Source organism: Ctenocephalides felis, unplaced genomic scaffold, assembly GCF_003426905.1.
Source record: "Ctenocephalides felis isolate EL2017-DRISC unplaced genomic scaffold, ASM342690v1 CF-g0.4_SCAFFOLD_02669, whole genome shotgun sequence".
In the NCBI taxonomy this organism is placed as follows: domain Eukaryota; kingdom Metazoa; phylum Arthropoda; class Insecta; order Siphonaptera; family Pulicidae; genus Ctenocephalides; species Ctenocephalides felis.
This window is the reverse complement of record NW_020538823.1, coordinates 1-26976: the sequence shown is the minus strand read 5'-3', so window position 1 is coordinate 26976 and position 26976 is coordinate 1. Positions and strand designations below refer to the sequence as shown.

Here is a 26976-nt window from a genome sequence, read left to right as displayed (position 1 = left end):
TATATATATATATATATACATATATTTTGCGTAGGTTTATATGTATATGTGTATATGCGTACTTATATATTTATTCATATATTCTTTTTCTTTTTTTCTTTTTTTCTTTTTTATCTATTTAATATCTAGTTTCTATTACCTTTCCTATCATTTATAATTTGTTTGTTGTTAGTGTTGCTGTTTTGTTAATTTTTCTCTTATATTTATAGTTTCTATACCAATCCACATATATATAATTACCTATAGTTATACTAATTTTTTATACTGTTTTTAGATCCACTGATGATGACATTAAATTGAATGTTGAACCGTTTGGAATTAAAGATTAATTTATAAATCTTTGCTTTTTATTTTTTGATGTATCGCCCCACAAGAACTTACTCATATATATATATATAATATATATATATATATACATATATATATATATATATATAAATATTTTATTTTAGGAATATTTGACATGGTTCTGATAAAGAATCTGCTAATAATGGCTACGGCGTTAATCATAGCGCACAGTCATCATATGCCGGCTGGCGTTGGAGATGATGTTCTGGACATGGGCGCAGAAGAAGCCAGGAAATACGAACCGTGGTCTGAATATGACGATCGTTCTCTAGATTTTGCATATCATAATCATGAGCAAATGACGATGTTTCTGAGGGCTACCACCGCACGGTATCCAAATTTGACAGCGCTTTATTCTATTGGGAATCAGTGCAAGGTTTTATTGCGTTTTTTCTTTTATATTCTTGTAATTTGATTTAAAATAATATCATAAACTATTTATAAATAATAATAATAATTTATTAGATAGTGCACATTTATAATTTCTTTTTTCTTTCTTCTAAATTATATTTTTAAATTAGTTTGTTTTGTGGTCTGTGCGTTAGCTTTTAAGTTTCGGAAAGACGCCAATCATCGTTTACGTTTCGAAAAGACGCCATCCTTCAAATGAAATGAACACAATATTTTAATAAAGGTAACTCTGCGTGTGCTATGTATCAGTCAAGAATTAAATGAATATCTTCGACAATTTAGTTTGTTGATTGATATGTTGTATAATAATTACTTAAACATTGAGAAGTTTTAAGAATTTTCTTTAGTGTAATATACTACTAGTTTTGTTTTTGTAATAAGACATGTGAATGGCATGGTGTATAGAATTTGAAAATTTTGTTAGCTTGTGATTCAATGCTAGCAATTAACGTACTCGATACTCCACTATATGTTTATTATATAAATAAATAAATAAAGATAAATTGAAATTATTTATTAGGTAGAGATTTGTGGGTGCTTGTGGTATCATCTTCGCCCTACGAGCATATGTTGGGGAAACCAGACATAAAATACATCGGAAACATACACGGAAATGAGCCTGTAGGACGAGAATTATTGCTTCATTTAATTGAGGTAACTTCGTCAATTCTTATACTCAGCTATGCTATCTGATTCAGTTATTAAATAAAAGTTATAATTTACATTTACGAACTACTATTGAATTATCTATTAACTATCAAACTATCTACATCTTGCATGCATACTTCATCATTAAGTTATTTGTTTATGTCGCATTGAAGATGAGTTAAATGAATATCCGAAATTTATGCCAGGTTTATTTTGGCTGCATTATATTGAATTAATATTTTTGAAAGAAAAATGCATTGAAGTCCCTGGCTTAATTATCTATTAGCCAAGAAAATACACTACCGCATCATATTATTAACCCGAACAAACTGCTTTTCATCAAGACATAAATTCCAAGATTCACACCAATCTGAACATATCCAAAATTCATACAGAAGATACAGAAGTGTATTAGTTAAAATTACAAATTTGACCATCTCATCATGCTATATATTTTTTTATAAACATATTAAAAATCCAGAAACTGCAATTGGTGCAACATATCCTTTATATATTTTGTTTTTATTAAGCATTGGTTAATAGTATTATAAAATTTGCATTATGTTATGATTCATCGTAATTCATTCGTAATTTCTAAGTCTAAATTTTTTTTAGTATAAAATAAATTACAAGTTAACGGTTGTGCTAATTAAATTTGATAATTAAACTTTATATTTTTAGTATTTTGTGACCAGTTACCAAACTGATTCGTATATTCGTTGGTTGTTGGACAATACTAGAATTCACATTATGCCTTCAATGAATCCTGACGGTTTTCAAGTATCCAAGGAGGGAACATGCGATGGTGGTCAAGGAAGGTAAGTCAATGACACATGTTCATTTAATATTGGGTTGCAGTACTTGCATACGTATTTCATCTTTGTATTATAAAATTGCGCGACTGGAATTTTTTTGACGATAAATATAATGGTCTTACAAAACATACCAATACGATCGTGTGACAAGTCGTTTAATTTTAAAAATCTACCAAAGAATAAAAATTAGCAGCTTTTTTAACATTTGTTAATGATAGACCTCTTATCAATGTTTTTTTCAGAAAGGGCTGAGTCATTTTAAAAAAATTAAAAATCATTCGATGAAACCTTATTGGCTCTTGCCAGAGTGCAAAATTTTCGTCTGCGTTTTAGCTAAAAATTCTGAATCTATCTTGAAAATTCAAAAAATATTCGAAATATATTATTTAAAAATCATGCTGATTAGTTTTGCACAAAGATCGGCCAGGCCTATCTTCTTTGTAATTGATTATTCATATATATATATATATATATATATATATATATATACACAGTAGAATCCGCTTAATATGACATCGAAGGGACGCCGAAATCTCGTCATACTAACCGGTCGTCATTAAAAGCATACTGGAGAAAAACTTTTTAATATGCAAATATGTTACATGTTTCAGTAATTCAAACTACCTATACAAACGTTTTAATTAAAAATAAAAATGACACATTAAAATTTAATATAAAATAAAATTGACATAGGGTAGGGCGCTGGCACAACGGTCCAATTTGACTTACGGTAATTATACTGTCTAAACCCAATGAACAACACATAACATACATCAAAGAAGCATCTATCGAACTATGTTCAGAAAAACTTACATACATACGTACATAATTCCTAATTATATAAATATTATATTTTTTACTATTTTTTAAACATTTGGTGTCTGACCCATTTTACTTCACATACAATTCATTTTATTGCATTGCAATTTATTTTATTAAATTTTAAAGGCATTTCATGCTACATTATTGAACCAATGCAAAATATTAATTCTGTGGGTACATTTGTTACAAAGACAACACAGTATATTACATTGATCTGCTATTGGTCAGAAATATTTATCAGAAGAGCCGGAATAACAATTTATTCAATTAATCTCTTGTAAAATTGCTTTTTTTTAAACTTCACTATTTTATTGCTTACACCTATGCCAAAGTAAAGGTTCAGCTGGTCCTTTTTATTGCAGTTATGTGCCGCTTATCTTCTGATAGCAAAGTTATAAGAATAAAGGTGATGGCTGGTTATAAATTTATACATTTTTAGCCCTCTACTATCAAATATAATTGTTAAAAAAAATCTAATTTTATTTGTTTATGAGATATCCGTGGTAGGGCCATTAATAATTAGTCTACCCTACCCATAAACATACAAATGTGTTTTTTTAATGTAAGTAATCAGTAATTTTTGATTGATTTCTTTGCATAATTTTATTGTAAAAACAGCCCCTGGTGCTATTGTGCACAAAATACATAGCAATTGCTCTCGTAGACTTGGCCACATCATGTAAAATCATGTCGGTCATTATAATTGGACATATTTTTTTTTGCAAAAATGGGTCATTATAAGCGACATGTCAATGTAAGCGAGGTCAATATATCCGACTAGACAGCTGTTTTTTTAAGGAATTTTATATGGAAACCAAATTCCTAGTGCGATTACGTCATATTAAGCGGTTGTCAATATATCCGGCGTCATACTAATCTACTGTATATATATATATATATATATATATATATATATATATATATATATATATCGTTATACTTATAAATCATTCATAAATTATTATATTGATTTTTCATTGTTTAAGTGTATTATTTATACATGTCGAGAATTTTATGCAACTTGCTTTAAGGTAAAATGCCACTTACAACTAGTTCATTTTTATTCGCAAAAAATGGGCCAAAATATATTTACTTAAAGTATTTTCTTTATTTAATTTATTTTGCAATCTGTTTTACATGAACATTAACATTAAGCAGAGATTGCTAACAATAAATATCTTACAATATTAACTAGAAGATAGTAGCAACATCCAGCGGCTTGTCTACTAGGTATACATAACACATATTAAAAAAAACTAGTGGGGTGTATGGCATCGTGCTTTAAGGCAAATTGCTGGAACTTTCCGTACCGTAATGAAATGTTCGAGGAATATTGAATGTTTTCAAATAGATTACTATAAATATTGTAACATTGTCTAATATTTATAAGAATTATATAAACTGAATTGCAAAGTTGAAATTATTTATTCAAAGTATATTAGAACTTTAGTCAGAATTAAAAATAAAATCTTAATTATTTTCGATATACAAAAAATAAAAATTTTTTGAAAAAAAAATTGAAAAAAAAATTTTTGAAACAATTTTTTTTTTCAAATTCAATTATTTTGTGAAAGCAAACAGAAAGTTCTTTAAAGCAGTTAAATCGGACGCTTAGTTCTGACAAAAACATTTTTGCACATTTAGCTCTATTCCTTCGAAATGGCTGAGTCTGCCTTTGCCAAAAACTAATAACCACTTCCCCCAATCATTACTAATTGAATGTTTTTTAGATCATTCAAATCGTATGCACCGTTCTCTCAAAAACTCGATTTCTATTTCCTGCACTCTTTGCTCTTTATCTCCGTAACTGCTGGACCTGACTTTGCCTAAAACTAATCAGAACATCTCCCTATCAATATGAATTGAATGTTTTTTGAACCATTCAAATCGGTTGCTCCGTGCGCCCGAAAACGTGAACGAAAAAATGCGGTCACACATACACACACACATTCATCTTTTCTGAGGTATGCCAAAATGTTCAGAAACCTTCAAAACGTGGAAAAATGCAAAAATTTTCAATTTCGATTTTTGGACGATTAGAATAACTTACCCTACGGGAAGTTAAAAAAGAATAAAGAAACTAGTGGGGCGCATGGCATGGTGCCTTAAGGCAAATTGCTGGTGCTTCTCGTACCAGAAATTATTTTTTTTAAAAAGGATTGACATTTTTGAAAAAAAATTACTCTGAAATAAATAGATTTTTGAGAAACTATAAATTTTTGACAAAAATTTCCTTTTTTTTGAAAAAAAAAGACTTTTTAAAGAAAAGTTTATTCTGAAATATTTTGGAAATTCTGAACTTTTTTCAAAGCAATCGTACTGCTTTTACTGCATAGAGATGAAATATCTAAGCGCGTTCGACTTTTTAAAGAAAAGTTTATTCTGAAATATTTTGGAAATTCTGAACTTTTTTCAAAGCAATCGTACTGCTTTTACTGCATAGAGATGAAATATCTAAGCGCGTTCGCGCCGCGTCGCCGTCCAACGGATGAATATTGGTACGGAACCTATAGGAATGTAAAAAAAATATACTTATTGTTAAAATCTCTATAAAATATCTAATAATTTGATGTGCATATGTCTAATGATCATTTTTAACCGCCAAATGGCATTTTTTTTTACTTTTATCACTAGATCTCCGAAACCGCTAGACCTGCCTTCATGAAAACTTGATCAGTTCTTCATCTTATTAATACAAGTAAAATGTTTTTTGAATTTTTAAAATCTGACGCTCCGTTCTCCTAAAAACCGTGTTACCCTTTTTAACGGCTAGACCTGCCTCCACCAAAAACTAATCAGCACGTCTGCTTATCAGTACAAACCGAATGTTTTTTTAATTATTTAAATCGGTTGATCGGTGATCACAAAATCGTCGACGAAAATCTGTATCCGCACACACACACGCACACACACACATACACACATACATACATCCACTTTTTCTAAGTTATGCCAAAATATTCAGAAACCTTTGAAACGTAAAGATAAATAAAATTTTCATTTTTGATTTTTTTGCGATTACTATAACTTGCTCTACGTGAAGTTAAAAAGAAGAAAATGATAAGAAAAACAAACAATCAAATATAACAAAATAATAGTAATTAGGTTTAACTGGACTAGATGAGGTCTTGTGGCAACTTTCTTTTCAATCTGGTGGGCTGATCATCCAGATAAACTCTGCTGGCCAATTTATTGAGATGTACGTCAATCCTTTTTTTATATTTAAAAGCAACCACTGAAGTTTGTTTCTTTATTGTGAAAATTATCTTGATGGACGATCCATGAAGGGGTGTAGCGAGGAGCGTTTAATATTTGCCTCAGGATTTTGCTTTGAGCACGTTGAATGATGTTTAGATTGCTCTTTTTTGCTGTACCCCAAAGTTGGAGATCGCAGGTCTATATGGGCTTGAGTACCGTTCAGAATTTTTATTTAGTAGCCAGTAATTTTTTTTAGAGATTTGATCTATTTGCTGTCTTTTATTAATTATATGTATTTTCCAATTTAATTTCCTGTTCAGGTGGATGCCAAGGTATTTCACCGACTCCTTGGGATAACTGTATTGTTAAGTTCAACTGCAGGGTATGTTTGATTGCATAGTGTGAATGTTACATGGACCGATTTTGTGCTGTCGACTTCTATTCGACACAGTGAAAACCATTTTTCAGCTTTGTTGAGATGTTGCTGAAGATTGCATGATGCTGTCAACGGATCTTTGTTTACGGAAATAATACACGTATCATCAGCAAATGTGGCTACACTTGTGTCCGTAGAGATTGGAAAATCTGCTGTATAAATTAAGAATAATGTAGGTGCGAGGACGCTCCTTTGAGGCACCTTAGAATTTATATTAGTGATATTTGAGTCTGTGTTAGCTATACTGACGAATAATTTTCTAACTTGTAGATAGGATTTTATCAGTAGAAATAAAGTATCTGGAAGACATCTTTTTACTTTGTACATTAGGCCTGTGTGGCAGACTTGGTCAAATGCCTTCGTGAGATCTAAGAAAGCTGCAGAACAACACTCTTTTCTATGTAGTGCGTTGTTAATTATGTTTACAATTCTATAAACTTGCTCTATAGTAAAATGTTTGTCGCGGAACCCGAATTGGTGGTTTGGAATTAGATTCTGATTTTGCAGGATAACTTTGATTTGCCAAAGGATCAGTTTTTCAGACAGTTTTGAAACACAAGGCAGCAAACTGATCGGCCTGTAAGATGAACGTGATGAGGATCCTTTCCTGATTTAGTAATCAAAATGATTTTTGCTATTTTCCATGCCCGGGTAAAGGTTTTTAGCCTCAGCATTGAGTTGAAAATTCTAGTAATCATTCTGATAGCTTTATCGGATAATTTTTTCAACATTGTGATAGAAATTTTATCTGGCCCTGGAGATTTTCTTGCAATTGCTTTCAAGATTTGTTGCTTTACTTCATTTACTGTGAACGTTTAACAGGTTGGGTTACAGTCGACGGCGTGTACTGTAGAAACTCGTAGATAAACGTAGTATTATTTGGATCGCATGTACTCGGGTAGGACTGAAAAGTGAGGCGTAAATGTTCGGAAAAATTCATCAGTTTTTTCTTTAGGACTTCTTGCCCAAGAACCATCTGATTTTATTAATGGTGGAATAAGTATAGTGGGTCGTTTTAGTTTTTTCATCGCTCTCCAGAGAGAATAATTTATATCACTGCTTCCTGAAAGATTATGCAGATAATTTTTAAAAGAATCATTTTTATAATTCAGTATGAATGTTTTGAGATTCCTGCCAGCTCTGTTGAATTTTTGTTTGGCTTCGGGTGATCTGGTATTTTGCCAAATTTTTCGTAGTTTTCTTTTGTGTCAATGTCAATTGGCGTGGTCGTTTGAATAATCCATATGAGGAGTTGATGTCTTGGCTGATTCAAGAATTATATTTGTAAAGTTTTTTAGTACATTATTCAAATCAGTTTTGCTTTTCAGACGAATATTACAAGTTATATTATGTTCTACCTCTTTTTGGAAAAGGTTCCAATCTGTGAATTTATTTGTGATTGAACTCGATATTTTGGCCGGTGTTTGAGTCGAGTATTGAAGGATTAAAGGCGAGTGGTCGCAGTTTAGGTTCAAGCTTGATTTTAATTCTGTACAGTTTTTTTTTCTTGTGATGAAAAAATCAATAAGATCTGGAATTTTGTTTAAGTCACTCGGCCAGTAAGCGTGCTTACCCATTGAAAATGCTTTGAGGTAATTATTACTAATCGAATTATATAATTGTCGGCCTCTCGAGGTGATCTATCTCAACCCCAGAATGTGTGTTTGGCATTAAAATCTCCGTCAGAAATGTACATATTTTCTGTAGTTTTATGTTTCGGCGGACAGTAGATTGCCGACACAATAAGTTGGTGGGTCATAAGGTCTACTGAGATGTTTGTCGCTTGTAGGAAGTCGGTGTTAAATAATTCCATCTCGTAATGTTCGATGTTCGCCCTGGTGATAACTGCCGCACTGCCATGTGGTCTGCCATCCATATGGTTAGTGTAGTATAGTCGGTAGTTTTAAAATCGTATGGTATATCTGTTATGGTGTAAATTGGTGAAATCAGTTTCGGAAATTAACATAATGTCTATTTTAATGTTCGATAGAAAATATTTAAGTCCGCGGATATGATTGCTCAAGCCGTTCGAATTCCATAAGCAAATTTTTAGATGTATAGACATTATTATTTGTTATTTGTTAAAATGGTCGTGAGAAAATTAAGCATTGTGCTCATTTGCTCTGTCAATAATTTTGTCATATTTTTTAGTTCGGTAAAGTCGTTTGTTATATTATTTGTATTGTTATCAGTGTTATTACTGTAGCCGATGTTGTTGTTGTTTGGAAATGTTCTTTATAGATGCTACAGCTCTTGTAGTTGGCGGGATGATCCTCTCCACAAAGGGCACATTTGACTTGATCGACTTTTTTCCCATTTACACAATTTTGTAAAATGATCTTGAGCACATTTCACGCATCTTGGGGTGCGGTGACAGTAATTCCTTGTATGGCCGTACCTTTGACAGCGAGTACATTGAACGATTTCTCTTGAAAACCTCTTAGATTCGATTTGCCTTTTGTTTTGTACAAGTAATCGATTTTATAAAAGTCTTTATTATTCAGACTTTGTTCTAATTCAACTGTAAACATATTCAAAGAATAATTTGAAACTATGCTTTTAATGTTTTTGATACGAACCTTTCTCCTTTAGTATCTTTAGAATTTTGTTATAGGATTTGCTATTTTCCAGATTGATTTTTACCTGAGAAAAATTGATCAGTTTTAGGCTATATTGTTCCTGGACTTAGTTTTCGAGTAACTGCACTAGCGGCTTGATATTTCCTACTTCGCGAATAAATATTGAAGGAGGCCTGCTGGATTGTGTTTTTCCTTTTTGAGTTTCTGATGGTAAGGCGGTATTTTTAACTTCCCGTAGGGCAAGTTATAGTAATCGCAAAAAAATCGAAAATGAAAATTTTTATATATCTTTACGTTTCAGAGGTTTCTGAACATTTTGGCATACCTTAGAAAAAATGGATGTATGTGTGTGTGTGTGTGTGTGTGTGTATGTATGTATGTATGTATGTATGTATGTATGTATGTATGTATGTATGTATGTATGTATGTATGTATGTACGTGTGTGTATGTATGTGCGGATACAAATTTTCGTCGACGATTTCGGGAACACGGATCAACCGATTTGAATAATTCAAAAAACATTCGATTCGTATTGATAAGGAGACGTGCTGATTAGTTTTTGGCGAAGGCAGGTCTAGCCGTTCCGAAGATACGGGGCAAAAAGTGCCGAAAACGGTAACTCAGTTTTTAAGAGAACGGAGCATCCGATTTGAATAATTCAAAAAACATTTCACTTGTATTGACAAGATGAAGAATCGATAAAATTTTCATGGAGGTAGGTCTAGCGGTTTCGGAGATATAGAGGAAAAAGTAAAAAAATGAGCCATTTGGCGGTCAAAAATGATTATTAGACATATGCACATCAAATTATCAGATATTTTATAGAGATTTTAACAATAAGTATAAATTTTGTTTACATTCCTATGGGTTCCGTACCAATGCTTATCCGTTAGACGGCGACGCGGCGCTTACGCGCTTTATATTTTGTCTTCATGCAGTTAAAGCAGTACGATTGCTTTGAAAAAAAGTTCAGATCTTTCACAATATGTCAAAATAAAGAAAAAAAAATTTTTTTTTCAAAAAAAAAAAATTTTTTTTTTTTTTTTTAATTTTCAAAAAAAAGTAATTTGTTGTCCAATCTATAGTTTCTCAAAAATCTTATTTTTTCAAAGTAAATTTTTTTCAAAAATGTTAAACGTTTTTAAAATAATAATAATTTTTGGTACGGGAAGTTCCAGCAATTTGCCTTAAGGCACGATGCCTTAATTGCCTTAAGACAAAATTCCACTTACAGCTAGTTTGCTAAAATTTCATAATAAATTTTTGTGGGCGTCGGATTGAGCTAATAATTCTTGGAGGTCACTTTGTTTGCAGTGTCATTATTAGATAATGATTTACTTTGGTGTCGTTTTTTATTCGTAGCAACTTTCCATTCTTGATTGTTGTCAAGATTTTGTGAACTGCATTTAATAGTGGACGGTTTGCCTACCTGACAAGCAGATAACGATTCGATGCCTAATTCCATATTGTTTTCAGTGTGATTTATATTTTGTTTATTGTTATTTACAGTGGACGATTTAGAAATTTGTCCCAAACTAGAAGGTTCACTGATTAATTCCGCATTATTTTCAATGTTTTTATTTTGCTTTTTGTGTTTAACAATAAATTTTGGTACCTCGAAGATGCAGCGGAATTCAAATGTTGTTTATTGCATTTGATAACAACCGATTTGTGTGTCTGCCTCAGAGTTGAGAAGTCAGAGTCTGGTTCCATATTGTTTTCATTTGTGTGCAGGTTCTGTTGATTGCAGATTTGTTTTATTCTTTCGATGAGTCGTATAACAAATTCACTATGTGTTTGAAGTATCATAAAGTACTTCGTTCGTTTCTACTAGCGGCAGTGAACATTGAAGTTCTGTTATATTATTATTTTCTGATGGTTCTAACATATTTACAAACTGTACGATTGTACAAAATGTATACCCTTACGGGTAACATTTGTTGTGACTTTTTAAAACACTGCACTAACGCTAGTGTATGGTTAGTGTATGTTTTTCTGAATTCACTAGAACTAGATAATAACACTATTGCGTAATTTCACATAAACTATTCATCTTGTGCACTTGACAATATTTACCGGGAGGTCTTGCCTGCTCGGTAGCTGACGAGCGAATATATTTATTTAAAGTATGAAAAAAAATTATAGCCAATCTTCAAAACTTTTCGTCTTCGTCAAGTAATAAATCGAGTGATTTCAAAAACTTCATAATATAGTTAAACACATCTTTATGTTCTTTATGATCAATGTTTATTTGCAAATTTATTATCTTTTAAAGATTAAAAATAAATTACGAATATCTATATATTTAACTTCCCGTAGGGTAAGTTATTGTAATCGTCCAAAAATCGAAATTGAAATTTTTACATTTCTGTACGTTTTGAAGGTTTCTGAACATTTTGGCATACCCTTGGATGTGTGTGTGTGTATGTATGTATGGTTACAATATTTCGTCCACGTTTTCGGGCGCAGGGAACAACCGATTTGAATGGTTCAAGAAACATTCGATTCCCATTGATAGGGAGATGTGCTGATTAGTTTTTGGCAAGGCAAGTCCAGCCTTTACGGACATACGAAGCAAAGAGTTCCAGCCTTTACGGACATACGAAGCAAAGAGTACAGAAGATACAAATCGAGTTTTTGAGAGAACGGAGTATTTGATTTGAATGATCTAAAAAACATTCAATTTGTAATGATTCGAAGAAGAGATGATTAGTTTTTGGCAAAGACAGGCCCAGTCATTTCGAAGATACATAGCTACATGTGCAGAAAATGACAGTTTATGAGAGAACTATACTTACGATTTGAATGATTCAAAGAACTCTCTGCTTGTTTCAATAAAATAATTGCTTTTGGAAAAAAAATTGTTTCAATTTTTTTTCATTTTTTTTTAAATTATTTTTTGTATATCGAAAATAATTCAGATTTTAGTTTTAATTATGACTAAAGTTCTAATATACTTTGAACAAATAATTTCAACTTCACAATTCAGTTTCTTTGCATTTCTTATGATTATTCGACAATGTTACACTCTTTATAATAATTTATTTGAAATCATTCCTCGAATATTTTGTTACGGTACGGGAAGTTCCAGCAATTTGCCTTAAGGCACGATGCCATACACCACTTGTTTAATTTAAAATCACTGTTTTTGATATATAGTTTTTATTAACTTTTTACTTGAGAAATTTTAATTAACTTATTACTGATTTGCAAAATTTGGTTAAGTTTTTCCGAAATCTAACAATTGTGTTAATATGAATGTTAATATTAATGAATCTTATTAATTTTTCATTTTTCAAGCTCAAAAAATCTATCGGAATTTATTCAAAAACGTCCACTAACAGAAATTGTATTTATGAACATAATTTTGAAATGTATTAAAACTCTCCTTCGATAAACTCAGGTTGTTAGGTTATAATTTAACCCTTGTAACTGTGGACTGTATTAAACACTGATTTATTTGTAACTTAGTTTTTTTTCTATATATTGCAACTTCGAATTGCGCACGGTGTGGCCTACAGGCAAGTTGCTATCGATAAATTCCAATTTTTAAATGGGCCGCCCTATATTTTGATTTATTAATTTACTTCTAATTTCTTGGTTAGATTTCCATACTAAAAAACATTCAATTTGTAATGATTCGAAGAAGAGATGATTAGTTTTTGGCAAAGACAGGTTCCATAAAAATTTAAACTAGGAAGGCCTCTTCTAGCAATAATTCGTTTTAATGTTTGTAAAAAATATTCTATCGAGAAATGAACAGCCTTGCTGCACATGTAAATATAAATACAAATATGTACTTTAATAAATTTGGCACCGCGTGTAATCCTAACTTTGATAATAAACGGTCAAGGCTGATTGTTAAATGGAAAATCTTGATTAACTCTACTACTATGCAAATTTTCCATCAGATTATCATTTGAACCCACTTATCTAAGTGGATAAAAAATTTGACTAACTTATGATAAAACTGTTTGTTCTGCTGGAACATTGCTAATTTTAATAAAATGTTAATTGTATCTAATTTGTAATGCCACATTATTCCAAGACTTTTACTTACTTTTGATTGCATTAGTTCTAGCGTATTAGGTTTTTTTCGTAATTATAGTTATAATCGCGTTTTTCATATTTTTTAATATCTCTTTTTGATATCCATTTTGTAATTCAAAACTGATTTATAAAATGTAATATACTTTGTTTTTTATTTTCATTAATTCATGAATAGTGTTCGCCCCTGTCACAAGGTCGTTTAAATAAAAATATTTGTCAATTATATTGTAAGCAGAAGAATAAAATTATATTTTTATTTGCCAATTGTTTAAGATAACGTACAGCTAAAAATGATGCAGATGCTCTACCATATGTCACCGTATTTAATTCACAAGTTTTTGAATTATCTGTTGGATTTCGTCTATCGTCTTTATTAATTAATATTTGCCGATACATCTTTGAAGTATCTCCTAATACAGCATATATCTGCATTCTAAATCTTAAAATCATTGGAAATAAGTCATTTCGAATTGACGTTCGCATATATTGAACATTATTTACTAACAAGCTGCTTGAAGACTACCCCAAACTTTGAAAGACATCTCTCGTTTTTGTTTTTAAACTATATTTATTTTTTATTGCGTGATGTGGCATAAAATATTGACTATTTGACTTAATATTAAAATTACTAATTTCAGACGTATGTTCTAACTTACTATATGCTTTAATAAAATTTACACAATTAATTTTTAATAAACTAATCTCTTGGAATTTATGTTTAAATGACATAAATCTTTGTTTTCAAATCTCCTGAATATAATTTATTACTTTTAAAAGGAATTTTGTCTATAAATGTACTTGTAAAATCGCATTTAAAATTGGTTATAAAATAATTTTCATAAAATGTTTCGTGTTTTGTTAACTTTTTATAATTGTTGTTTTTAATATTTTTAACTTCGGAAACTTTCTCTAATTGTTGATTAATATTATAAGTATTCAATGCCAATTGGTGGCTAAATGCTCGAGTAAGCGAGGCCAATAAAATATAAGTATATATATATATATATATATATATATATATATATATATATAAAATTCTTCTGTAACTATGTATGAATGATTAATCCTCCTAAACTATAATTAGGATTTTCATGAATCTTCCTGAAGTTTTTTCGGGAAATTTTCTAGAAATTTTAGATTCATAGAAATATAGTTAGATTGTAGAAATAAATGGAAAAAATTACAAAAAAACGCTTATCATTGTTTGACCTTGAAAATATTTGAAGCTTATTTTGACATTAAACAAATGAAGACTGTCATTTGCCAAACAATTTTATTTACTTATAGGCTGAGGCAATATTAAAATATAATACATTAATGATTATAAATGAGGAAAATGTAATGTCTACATTAGTATTGCCGAAAAGCAGCTGAGATGTGCCAAAAATTAAAATAATATAATAAAATAGAGTCAACATGCGTCTGACAAGTGATGCAGTTCTGCGCATGCGTCCTACGTTTGTAAAATGTCAGTTCAATGTAATTACATACCCTATATTAAAATTCAATTTGACAGATTATTATTTTTTAACTAAATGTTAAAAAAATAAAAGCGTTGTTTGCTAATATCTTCAGATATGTACATTTTAACAAAAATAATGAAATGACCAAAATTATATAAATTAATATCTTAATAAATCACTATTTTATAGTGTTCTAGGAACAATATTAAGCTAGATATAAAAAATGTGGTTTTATAGTCCACAAAATAAGCTTTAAAATAAGTATTTCTGCATGTAAAATGAGTCAGCTATCATGCAAATAAAAGACGCATACAATGTTTTTTTTTATTTGAATCAAATAGTTTATGAGTGCCATTTCCACCAAAATTAAAAATAATCGTATTCCATCTAGAATTATTTTGGTTTAAGAGATCTTGATGGATTCTAGAAAATAACATAACTTTAGTACAAACGATTTTCAAAAAACTCGTGATTTCATTAAAAAAAATCCATTAAAAAACAACCAATTTCTCATTATTATATCTCTGAAATTCAAGGGTTTTTTCTGACTAATTATTGCTTTTTATTATTTTTTTGTTACACAAATATTGATAGAGTTATAATTGTTTAAATAGTGCGAGGCAGTAAACCAAAGTGTTTTTCAAGCATTTTAACCTTTCGCCGTTTCAAAATAAGAGAAGTCACGGTAAAATTTATGATAGAGAAAGTTACCATTAAAATAGTATATTACAAGTTCTGATAAAATCAGATTTAAGAGTTATAATCCAATTAATGCCGGGGGTGGTGAAGGAGTGCAAATTGTTTTCACTCCTGAACTTAAGATTAAGATTAGCTTATTTCCAAAATATCGAGCAAATTGGACCATAGTAAAAAAATTCGTAGAGCACACGCTTTTTTCCTCTCTATTTACTGCAATAATTGTGTTTATTGTGGGTTGAATAGAGCACATGTGAACAGGATTTGACTTTTGAAGTAATAATGTATATTGAATTCTTCGTGAGAAAAATGTAATTTAGATATTAAAATTACTAAAAGCCAATCAAAATATGGTATGAAATTATAAAAAATATAGACAACATTTTTAAAGCAATTTTGAAACCACAAAAAAGTAGCGACATCTATTTTTCAACTGGGCCTTATTCCTTCTCTTCCCCACTTGATATTCCATGACTCATCTTTTTGACCCTGATAGAGAATTCAGTTCAGAACAGTGAACGACGTGTAACGGATAACACATAATGCTTATATAGGTTTCCATATTTTATATTTTAAATTTATAACATACTGATGATGAGACAAACCTAGTCTCAAAACGTTTGTGAAATTATTATTTAATAAATTAGTGCAAAAAAAGAATGTTGTTCATATTTCTAAATTAATATCTACCTATCGACTCAGAATACATTTGTTATATATATATATATATATATATATATATACAGGGCCGGTCCTGGGGTCCTTAGCGCCCGCATGCAACTTTTTTTCTAGCGCCCCCCCCCCCTTAACTGTTTTAACAGTTTCTCATTAAAATTATATGAATATTTACATTTTTTTTTTAAATTAGTTTTTAATTGGATTGGATTTTGTACATAAAAAATTAGATATAATCTAAAAGCTTATAAAATACATTGCTTTTAAATTTATTTAGAAAATCAAGGCGATTCACGGTTTGATTATAATCAAATATTTTTAAAACTTCAATTATTGTTAACGTATGTGCAATATTAATGTTTAGGTTTGAAAACGTTTTACTTATTTATTATGCGATTTATTCTATTGAGCAAATCATGCCAAGAAAACTAAAAAAACTAGCTTTTTATTTTCAATCATAACATATCTCTATATATTTCAATCATAACAATCGTATTTCATGTTGGATTTTTAAAATTTTGATTTAATTTTTTTTCATTATTTACAATATCTAAAATTTGGCTTCCCGCTATATTCAGAGTATCAGACTGTTTCAATTGTGATTGTGATCATTTTGTAACGTATTTTAGAAGTATTGTCCAAAAATTAGTAAAAAATGCAAAGAAATTACATATTTCTTGAACTCTATTGAAAAAAAAAAGTTAATGAATATTAAATTTAGAGTATGGACACTACCAGGTATAAAAAAACTTTAAGATTTTCTTTCCAAAGTAAATTTTGCTTTCATTTTTCATATTTGTTTCATTTCCATAACCACGCATGTCTTTAACATTCAAAGTTCAACAGATGCGAAACATTTGCAACAAAAACAAAAGGTACAATTCAATTTCTCGGAATAAACATGCTATTTTCTAAGCACTGACTCCCCATTTTTTATTTTCCCGATTTGTTTATATTTTTAACAAGTTCTGTTTCAACTAAATCAGCTCGCAATTTTTTGTCAATAATGCCCAATAATTAATTTAATCTTTCGCAGGTTTGCGCTTATGGGATAATTTCTTTTTCGATTCCACAGTAACTTAAAACAAAGAAAAAATTGAATAAGTAGATTAAGCAATAAACAGAGCTGTTATTTACTAATTTGTAGAGTAATTAATCGGTTAATTGTTTCTACTGATATCGCATTGTAAAATAAATATGCTTTTTGTATCTCCGTGTGTCCCTTCTTAAGTTTGATTGTATACTATAATTCATAAAGTATTCTAGATTTTATATAAATAATAAAATATAAATAATATATTATAAATTTAATTTCCAAAACTCGTTTTAGCGCCCCCTAAGGCGTGCGCCCGCATTTTTTGCATGCATCGCATGCAAGGCAGGACCGGCCCTGTATATATATATATATATATATATATATAATATATATAAAACAAAAATGATTGATAAAACAAAACTGTTTTAACCAAGATCCATTTAGATAAAAAATAGACAGAAAACTAAGATATGTCTTTTAAAATAATTTAATAGATCCATATGTTAAGAGACGGAATTTGACTCTTTTTCAGAGCAAACAGAATACAAATAATTAATATACTAAACAGAAACAAAAACATTCGTGATTCGTTTTTTGAGATCTGATGTTTGAAATTATTATTTTAAGTATTTTTTCTACTTCGAAGTATAATTCATATTTATTTATTTTTTCACTAATATGCTATGTTGCAAAGTAATAATTTTTGTGGCATGTTTTTGTTTGTGTTTAGTGTATTAATTATTGTGTGTTTTGCTTCCACTGAAGAAGAGTCAAATTGGAACTCAAAACGTATGGGTAGACCTTCTTGATCGTAGATCGTAAATCGGTTGATCCGTGCTCTCGAAAATGACAGTAATAAATTGTATATAATTTTTTTCTAAGGTGTGTCGTAGGTTGAAATGTCCAGAAACATTTGAAATGTAAAGATAAGCATAATTTTTTATTTTCGAATTATTTGCTATTACTGTAACTTAACTTAACAATATGAAAAAAATTAAATATACTTTAATTGAACAGGTATAATGCACGCGGTTTTGATTTGAATCGGAATTTTCCTGACTATTTCAAACAAAATAATAAACGAGGTCAACCTGAAACAGATGCCGTCAAAGAATGGATACAGAAAATACAATTTGTTTTATCAGGATCATTGCATGGAGGCGCTCTTGTAGCCAGTTATCCATTTGATAATACACCAAATTCACGTAAGTAAAATATATTGTTAAGACTAAAATAAAAAAAATATTGTTAAAATGATGTCATAGGAAAATGAGAAACAACCAATTTTGAATTCTTTTATAGAGGGTTATTGAAAGTGAATTGTATTGCTCTCATGTAGGCTTTGTCGAGTATATACGATGATGAAGGGCATACATAGCATATCTTCCATCAAACAGAAAATTTCAATAAATATAAAAGCGTAAAAGTCTTTATAGAAAACGCAATCCTGATTGTTTGTAGAAATCGGAACCTGAAAAATGCTTATCAAATTCAATCTAAATATTTCAAACTAAGTTTTTCTGTATTAATTGATTAAGTAAAAAACAGTATTTCTTTTTTACAACATATATTTATTAATTCCCTCACCAAACACCCAAACACCGAACGCCGAATCAACAACTGAACTCATTTCCGCATCGTAAGGATCAGACACCAAGCATATTACACATCCATAGAGCACACACACTTTAGGTTTCAAAGCGTTGCCCGTTACATTCAAACAACACAGGCATACAATATTATAATATATATATATATAACAAATTTTTGTCAACTTTTTATTCAGACATTCTACCCGTAGGTATTAAGTCCAACATATCTGTTTTATAAATAATAATAAGGATTTAAAATATAGTATATCATATAAATTTGACAAAAAGAAGGAAAGGTTCAAAACTTTCTCAGAAAAATCACACAATAATATTCAGAAAAATAAATAATTACATAAACATAATACATAAAAGAAAAGATTAATTTGCTCGGAAATCGCCATACTAAACTATTTCTGGCGTATATTGGCCAAGGGTTTGTATGTTGCTATTGGTGTCATCCCCACATTTAGGTAAAAGATTCCAGTGAGATTCTTCATTTGATCGAGTACTGTCGGTCAAATGTATGTACTGTTTATGTATGTATTTTGCCGTCATAGTGTCTCGTCAGTGGATTTGTTAAGTACTAGTCGTAAAGCTTTGTTTTGTATAGTCTGTAGGGTTTGTTGGTTAGTCTTTGTTGTTACTTTTTATGCTGGAGCGTCGTACAACAGTATTGGTCGCATTAGTATGTCAAGTTAAGTGTCACCCTCAGCCGGCTATTCTGGTTCGAGAGAGGTCTCAGCAAATTTACCATCCCAAACATTAGCAAAATTTTGATGTCGGTATGTTTGCTGTAGGTGAGTCTATGGTGCAAGATCTCTCCAATTTGACATCCTCGGATCATTCAACTTCGTAGCTCATTATTTTCATTTTGTCCAAGTCAGTCAGTGTAGTGGACTTATGGATCTTTGTAAACAAAATAGTGACTCAGTCTAGTGGGTTTATTTTGATTTGTCACAAGTTCGTATAGTTTGTCAATGTATATATGTGTCTTTCATATTATACTTGTTTATCTATGGAGTCTCTGTATTTTTATGGTCAATAGTCTAGGTGATGGTCACTGTTGAATGTTATGGATGTAGACACTAAACTGTGACGGTTCCGGGGTTGAACCTTGTGGTACTCCCGCCGTCACTTGTTCAACCGTCGAGTGTGTTTCGTCTATTTGTACGGTGAAATAGCGGCCTACAAGGTATTAATGAAGTAGTTTTGTGATGTTGGGTGATAATTGAGGGTTTTCAGTTTATGTATTAGTCCGTCTATCCAGATTGTGTCAAACGCCTTTTCTAAGTCAAGCAACACCAATCCAGTATGGTTTTGTCTGTTGAAGTTGAGTACCGTGTTTGCTATTAGTTGCGTCAGTGAGTGTAGTGTACAGTTCTTTTGATCGCGTTTGAGCAGTACTTTTTCTGTAATTTTGCGGTGCGTCTGGCTGTTTCTTCGGCTTCAATATGCGAAATATGGTAAAAGTTTTCCACGAAGTCGGAAAGTTCGGGTCAGTAGTAGTCTATAAGTAAATTTTTGCCGTTAAATTTTTGTAAAATTTTAAATAGATTCGTTTATTATCGATTTATTCGGCCTGCGTTTGATATATTGGCATTTTATTTGTGGGTTCCGAAGACACGCTTGAATTTTTCGTAAGCGACAGGTCTATTGTGCTATGATGGTGTGTCGCTCCAGCGGGATAACTGATGAGCGCGTCAGGACAGTGCATCTGTGGTTATGTGTTCAAATATTCGTAAAGTCTGGTTCCGTTTGCGTTGTTGGCGTTACAGTTCTAAAATGTGTATTGTGCGTTAAAATTGTTTGCTATACTCGTTAAAACGTATGTATCTGAGTCGAGTAGGTTTTGTAAGACTATCTGTAGTAGTGCTCTTGCCGGGATGTGAATTAACACGATGGTTGCTTTCTGACCCGCTGTCAAGTTTAGCAATACTCATGTATGATGGAAGACTTTATCAAAATTTCAGTGCCCTATCCTCGTTGCGTCTGTCTGTCTTCCGTTTCTGTAAATTTTGTAGTGGTGAAAGTATACACTCTTCGTGGGTTTCAAATGTGTCTCGTTAATCAGTACAATGACCAGGTCATAATTTATTGCCTGTTTCAGTTCGTCGACGTTGTTTTTGAGTCCGTTCGAGTTGAAGTGCATCATGTGTATGTTGCGCGTGTAGTTTATGGGAATGTTGTTTGAATCTTCAAATAGTGACGGTGATGGTGCAGATTTAACCGGTGATGGTGTAGACTGAATTGAAGTTCGGATTGATGACTGTTGAACGAAAAATTGAGGATAACGAACTTAAAGCTGAAGATAAGCTCTTTGTCAGCGGCACTGATATTGTTGCTGGCCTGTACATTAGTCTTCTTCTAAAAGCGTCACTTTCAATTTTCTCCTTGTAGTTAAGGAGTGTAGTGCATTTAGAACAATTGGCATGATGCTCACTCTTACAATTGACACACTTCGGCGCCCCAGTAGGAAGTTTTTAGCACGCGCCTTTTGCGCGTACATCAAGACACATTATACACCTGTACTTTAAGTAGCAACGCTCTGTTCCACAGTCAATAGGCCTCTCAAGAGAAGATGTGCCCACCATTGTTAGTTTTTCGCTCGCGCTCTGACATGTTCTGGTCTTTGTTTAATTGTTGCAGACCTCTGCTTCGGATATAGATGTAAGGAGTCAAGTTACGGTATTTTTTTTGCATAGATTTTGCGGCATGGGCTAGGTGTTAAATGGATAGTGACATTTGCGTAGTATGTTTTTAATTTTTGTGTAGACATTAACTATATCAGTGAAAACTTTGTGTAAATGATTTTTTAAGAACTGATATCTAAAATTTATTTTAGTTTTGTATCGAATGTAAGGGATGGCTTAATTGCAGCTCTGCTTTTATTTTAATAAGTTTTCTTTCCTCGCTTAAATTGTTTTTCTTCGACGGTGCTTCATAGACGCCTTAATAATAATTTTTCAATACAATGTACAAAGTTGTAAATTTTATCTGCTGTTTTTTTTTCAAAATTTTTTTAGGAGCGCTGAATCAAAAAGTTTGGTCTGAACAGCGCGCTTGTCCTTATCCTTCAAATTTAACATTTTTAGTTTGAGCAGATCTGAAAAACAGAGAATTATTCGTTAAGTTTGGAGATCATATCAAACAAATATTGTGACATTCATAATACTGAGAATTATTAAATTTATTTAATTTGCAAATAACTTGAAGGAATTTTATGATTTTGATCTAAAAATTCGAATAGAAACTTTCCTGTGTGAGTACGTAATAGAGAAATATTCCCCTACGGGGGAATTAATAACCTTTACTTGAAAATGTCAACAATTTTAAATACGGATACCGATCAGATGGATTTAGAATGCTCCCCAGTCAAAACAAAAAAGGTTTATACGAGTGCTAACAAGTGTAAGAGGTCTAATACAGATATTGTTGAATAAGATTCTTCACATCAGAATATTGACTCAATTTCTCAAAATCTCAAAATTAATTTAATCAAGAAGCAACCACCAGTAAGGATTCAGAATGGATTGAAGTAAGAAACAAAAAAATTAAAAGAAATTTAAATAAAGAATCAACATGTAAGAAAACATCTTTAAATTCGAATTACTGGCTAAACCCAACTCCCACCAGCAATATATATGAAGTTTTGGCTAATCCTTATACTGAAGACTCAAGTGATAAATGCAGCCCAGTTAACAGACCGCTGCCAATTTTTATACATGAGGTACGTGATATAAAACCATTAGTCAATTTTTAGAATGTGAAGCAAAAAATCTTTATCATATAAAAGTTATTGACGGAACTAAAGTTAGAGTTAATCTTGATAATGCTAAACTTTACAACAAAATTCTTAAACTTCTAAAAGAGAGGGGTACTCGAATGCATTCTTTCCAGGAGAAATGTAAAAGAACGTTTGAAATAGTGGTTAAAAACCTACATTTCAGCACGGATACAGATATGCTCAAAAATGAAATCCAACAGTTAGGTCACAAAGTCGTATTGACAACATAAAAAGCAGAATCTCAAAATTCTCTCTGAACATGTTTTTAATTAAGCTTGAACAACAACCTAATAATAAAGATTTTTATAAAATTGATTTTTCAAGCAAGTGGGAAAAAAGGTCGACCAAGTGAAATGTGTCCTTTGTGATGAAAATCACCCTGCTAACTATAAGGCTGGCACGTCTATAAAGAATACATTGAAAAAAAAACACTTCATTACGTCAGAAAACAAGTAATATGCAAAATTTGAATCCAAATGCTACTAAAAACCGGGTGTAACTTACTCCAATATTACAAGAAACAACACAACTTTACTTGCTGACTCAACGAACTCAATAAACAATAGTAACTCTGAAAACAATACTAACAATAAATCTAATGACTTAACAGAACTTAAAAACATGATTAAAATATTGACAGAACAAATGGACATAATGCTTAATTTACTAACAACTATTTTATCTAACAAAAAATAATTATGTCTATGCAACTAACAATTTGCATATGGAACTCGAACGGCTTGAACAATCATGTCCATGAACTCAAAGATTTTTTAAGTGCCAACGACGTAGACATTATGCTAATTTCCGAGATGCATTTTACCGAGACAAACCACAATATTCGTTTTCCAAATTATCACACATATACCACAAATCACCCGGACGACAGACCTCACGGTGGCACTGCCATTATCATCAAGTCAAACATAAGACATTACGAGACAGAACTTTCTTATACTGACTACATACAAACGACAAACGTTTAAATTGACCTAATGACTCACAAAATTACAGTATCGGCAATCTATTGTCCGCCAAGGCACATAATTACTGAAAATCAGTTTACAACTCTTTTTGCCAGCCTTGGAAATTTGTTTATTGCGGGAGGTGATTATAACGCAAAGCACACATTTTGGGGATCTAGACTAATAACACCTAGAGGCCGTCAATTGTATAATACAATAAATAATAATAATCTTCTGACATTCTCTACGGGTGATCCCACATACTGGCCAACTGATTTGAACAAATTCCAGACCTCCTCGTTTTTTTTTGTAGCCAAAATATTAAAAACGAGCGTGTTGAAATAAATTCAAGACTAGATTTCAGTTCTGATCATTCACCAGTAATTCTTAAATACTCCACTAATACTCCAACCAAAGTTATGAGTTCGCTTACAAACAAATTTACCGATTGGCATTTTTCCAAGAATACATCGAAGACACCATTAACTGTAATATTCCATTAAAAGTGAGAATGATTTGAATATCGGTATCAACAACTTCACAAATACATTAATTGCAGCAGCTAAAATATCGACTCCTATTCTAAATCACAATCACAGTCACTCTGTGCCCATTGATATTAAAAAATCATTGCACAGAAAAGGAAATTAAGAAGAATTTGGCAAATAACTAGATCACCGATAGATAAAAGAAAATTTAACAGTGCGTGCAGAGACCTGAAAATTTAATAATAAATTATAAAAATGATTCTTTTGAAAACTACTTACATAATCTTTCTGCGTGTAGTGAAAAAAATATTCTCTTTCGAAAGCAACTAAAAAATTAAAAAGACCAATTGTACCAATTCCTCCTTTAAGAAAAACAGACGGTTCATGGGCAAGAAGTCCAGAAGAAAAAACTAATGCATTCGCCGAACACCTGCGCCTCACATTTCAGCCATTTTCACGTAAATGCAACTCTAATGATGAACAATTCATTTATGATTTTCTTTAGGATTCACCGTCGCTAGTGACTCATAATTTAATCGTTTTACTGCGGCTGAAGTAACTCAAGAAGTTGCAAAATCAAATTCTAGAAAATCACCTGGACCAGACAGGATTTCTATTAAAATGCTTAAAGAACTTCCAAGAAAAGCTATTAGAATGCTCACAATAATATACAATTCTATACTGAGAATGAAAATTTTCCGCAGTCTTGGAAAAGAGCTAAAAAAAATCCTTATAGTCAAACCAGGTAAAGACCCTTATCTATTATTTTCCTACAGGCCGATAAGTTTATTGTCTTGCATATCAAAAATATTTGAAAAGCTAATCCTTCAACGGATAAAATAATCCTACAAGAACAAAGTTTTATTCCGAACCATCAATTTGGGTTTCGAGACAAGCATTCAACAATTAAGAAAGTTCACAGAATAATAAACGTAATTAACAATGCACCACATAATAAAGAGTACCGTTCTGCGGTTTTTTTGGATCTCAAGCAAACATTTGGCAAGGTATGGCATACCGGATTAATGTATAAAGTTAAAATATGTTTACCAGATTCTTTATTCTTATTAATAAAATCCTATTTACATTGGCTTCTAAACAAAATCAGAATTATCAACTTACAACAAATTACTTATATATGAACTCGTGTGGACCTACGGATTACAACTTTGGGGTACTGCTAAAAAGAGCAATTTAAATATAATACAACGAGCACAAAACAAATTCCTGCGGCAAATATTAAACGCTCCTCATTACACGCCAACATGGATCCTCCACAAAGACACGGGTATACCTACAATTCAAGAACATATATCAATATTTGCCTGTAATTATAAGAATCTAATTGACGCACATCCTAACCAACTAGCATGCAACTTATACCAGGAAGGTCAGCCGACCAGGCTCAAAGGAAGAAACTACCTCGAGATCTAATATAGTTTATTTTTATATTTTTTTTCTTCATATTTGTCTTTAGTTTTTTTATATTATATATAATTTTAGACGTATCTACTAATTTGTAAACAATCAATTGTAAAAAACTTGTCAGCATTCTCTGCTAAATATAATTATTTTTATAGATTGCAGAATGAAAATAAAAAAAAAAAAGTTGGGAGACAGAAGTTGTGTGATTGTCAGCTTTTCTAGTACCTATATTTATATTGACACATTGCATAGCTTGTTCACTCTACAGCCATGCTATTGTATTTGACAGAACATATGATTTATTCTTAACATATGCTCTTATTTTGCGAATTCATAATATATTATTCATCACTAAAATATGTTATTTATTAAAATGTTCATGCTTTAAATCTATTAACTTCAATATACTATTTCAAAATATTTTTTGTTAATAATATTTTTTTAAATCATTAATGCTGCTGCTCAGGTATTTGCAGATCATCTGTACTTGTTCTCGTAAGTATTAAACCTAATTAAAATTAATACGACTAATTAATAGCATTTCACATTACAATTGGGAAAAGAACTTGAATACAAAAACCTTAGAATCAAAACACAAAACCCTTAAATAGTAGCAATTCAAACTTTATTTTAATTGTATTTTTTAGAACAGATATATTTAAAATGAATAATATAAATTGTTTTTGAAATATTTTTGATGATTGGATTGATTTTGACTTAAAAATAAAAAAATACATTAACTATAATATCAATGTAATCTATAATATATCTCGTAATATAGTAATGGGTAGTACTGCCCTCGGGCAGGCCCGTGAGCTGATTGTGAGTAAAACACCAACTCGATTCAGGGAAGAATAGTGTGTGAATTTTTCCAAAGCCATTTCATACCGCAGTGCTTGCAATTGGCTTATTTTCAATTGAAAACATATTTTTGATATATATTTTCAAGTGAAAGACGACATCGTTGCTGTCCGATGCTAGGTTTGCCAGACCAGGGGCTTGAACTTGCGACCCCGTCCACACGAAATCGCGCGTCTACGTTATTGCGCGCCATAATATATATATATATATATATATATGTGTGTGTGTGTTTGTGTGTGTGTGTTTAAGTTAGTGTGACGTTGTTTGGGCGCGATAGGCTCCTCGAATACTGAACAGATTTAAAATTTGATTTGTTCTCTGAGAGCATTCAGATCCAACCTTGGCGGTAGGATATATTAAAAATCTTAATTTATAGTCGAAATGTTATATTTTTGATAATTTCAATTTCAGTTGACTTGTGTCTAGACTAACGATCTACGAACACGAACGAACGATCTACGAACAGTAGACCCTCTGCTGAGGAGTACATCTTACGCTACAGTGTAAAGATCATTTGTTCTATTTCTAATGATTATATTGTAATATTTGAATACAACGGTTTATAATACGTTTCCTATGATAGTCCAGTATGGGTTGATTGAAGTTAACGTTGATGATTAATATATATTACTGCTGACCCGGCAAACGATGTTTTTGCTATATAAGGTATATCCTAAACCATT

At 31.0% G+C, this 26976-nt stretch overlaps 1 pseudogene; it reads left to right on the top strand.

Moving 5' to 3' along the window:
• Positions 1 to 456: 456 nt before the first annotated feature.
• LOC113381180 lies at positions 457 to 18391 on the top strand (annotated as a pseudogene).
• The last annotated feature ends 8585 nt before the right edge of the window (positions 18392 to 26976 follow it).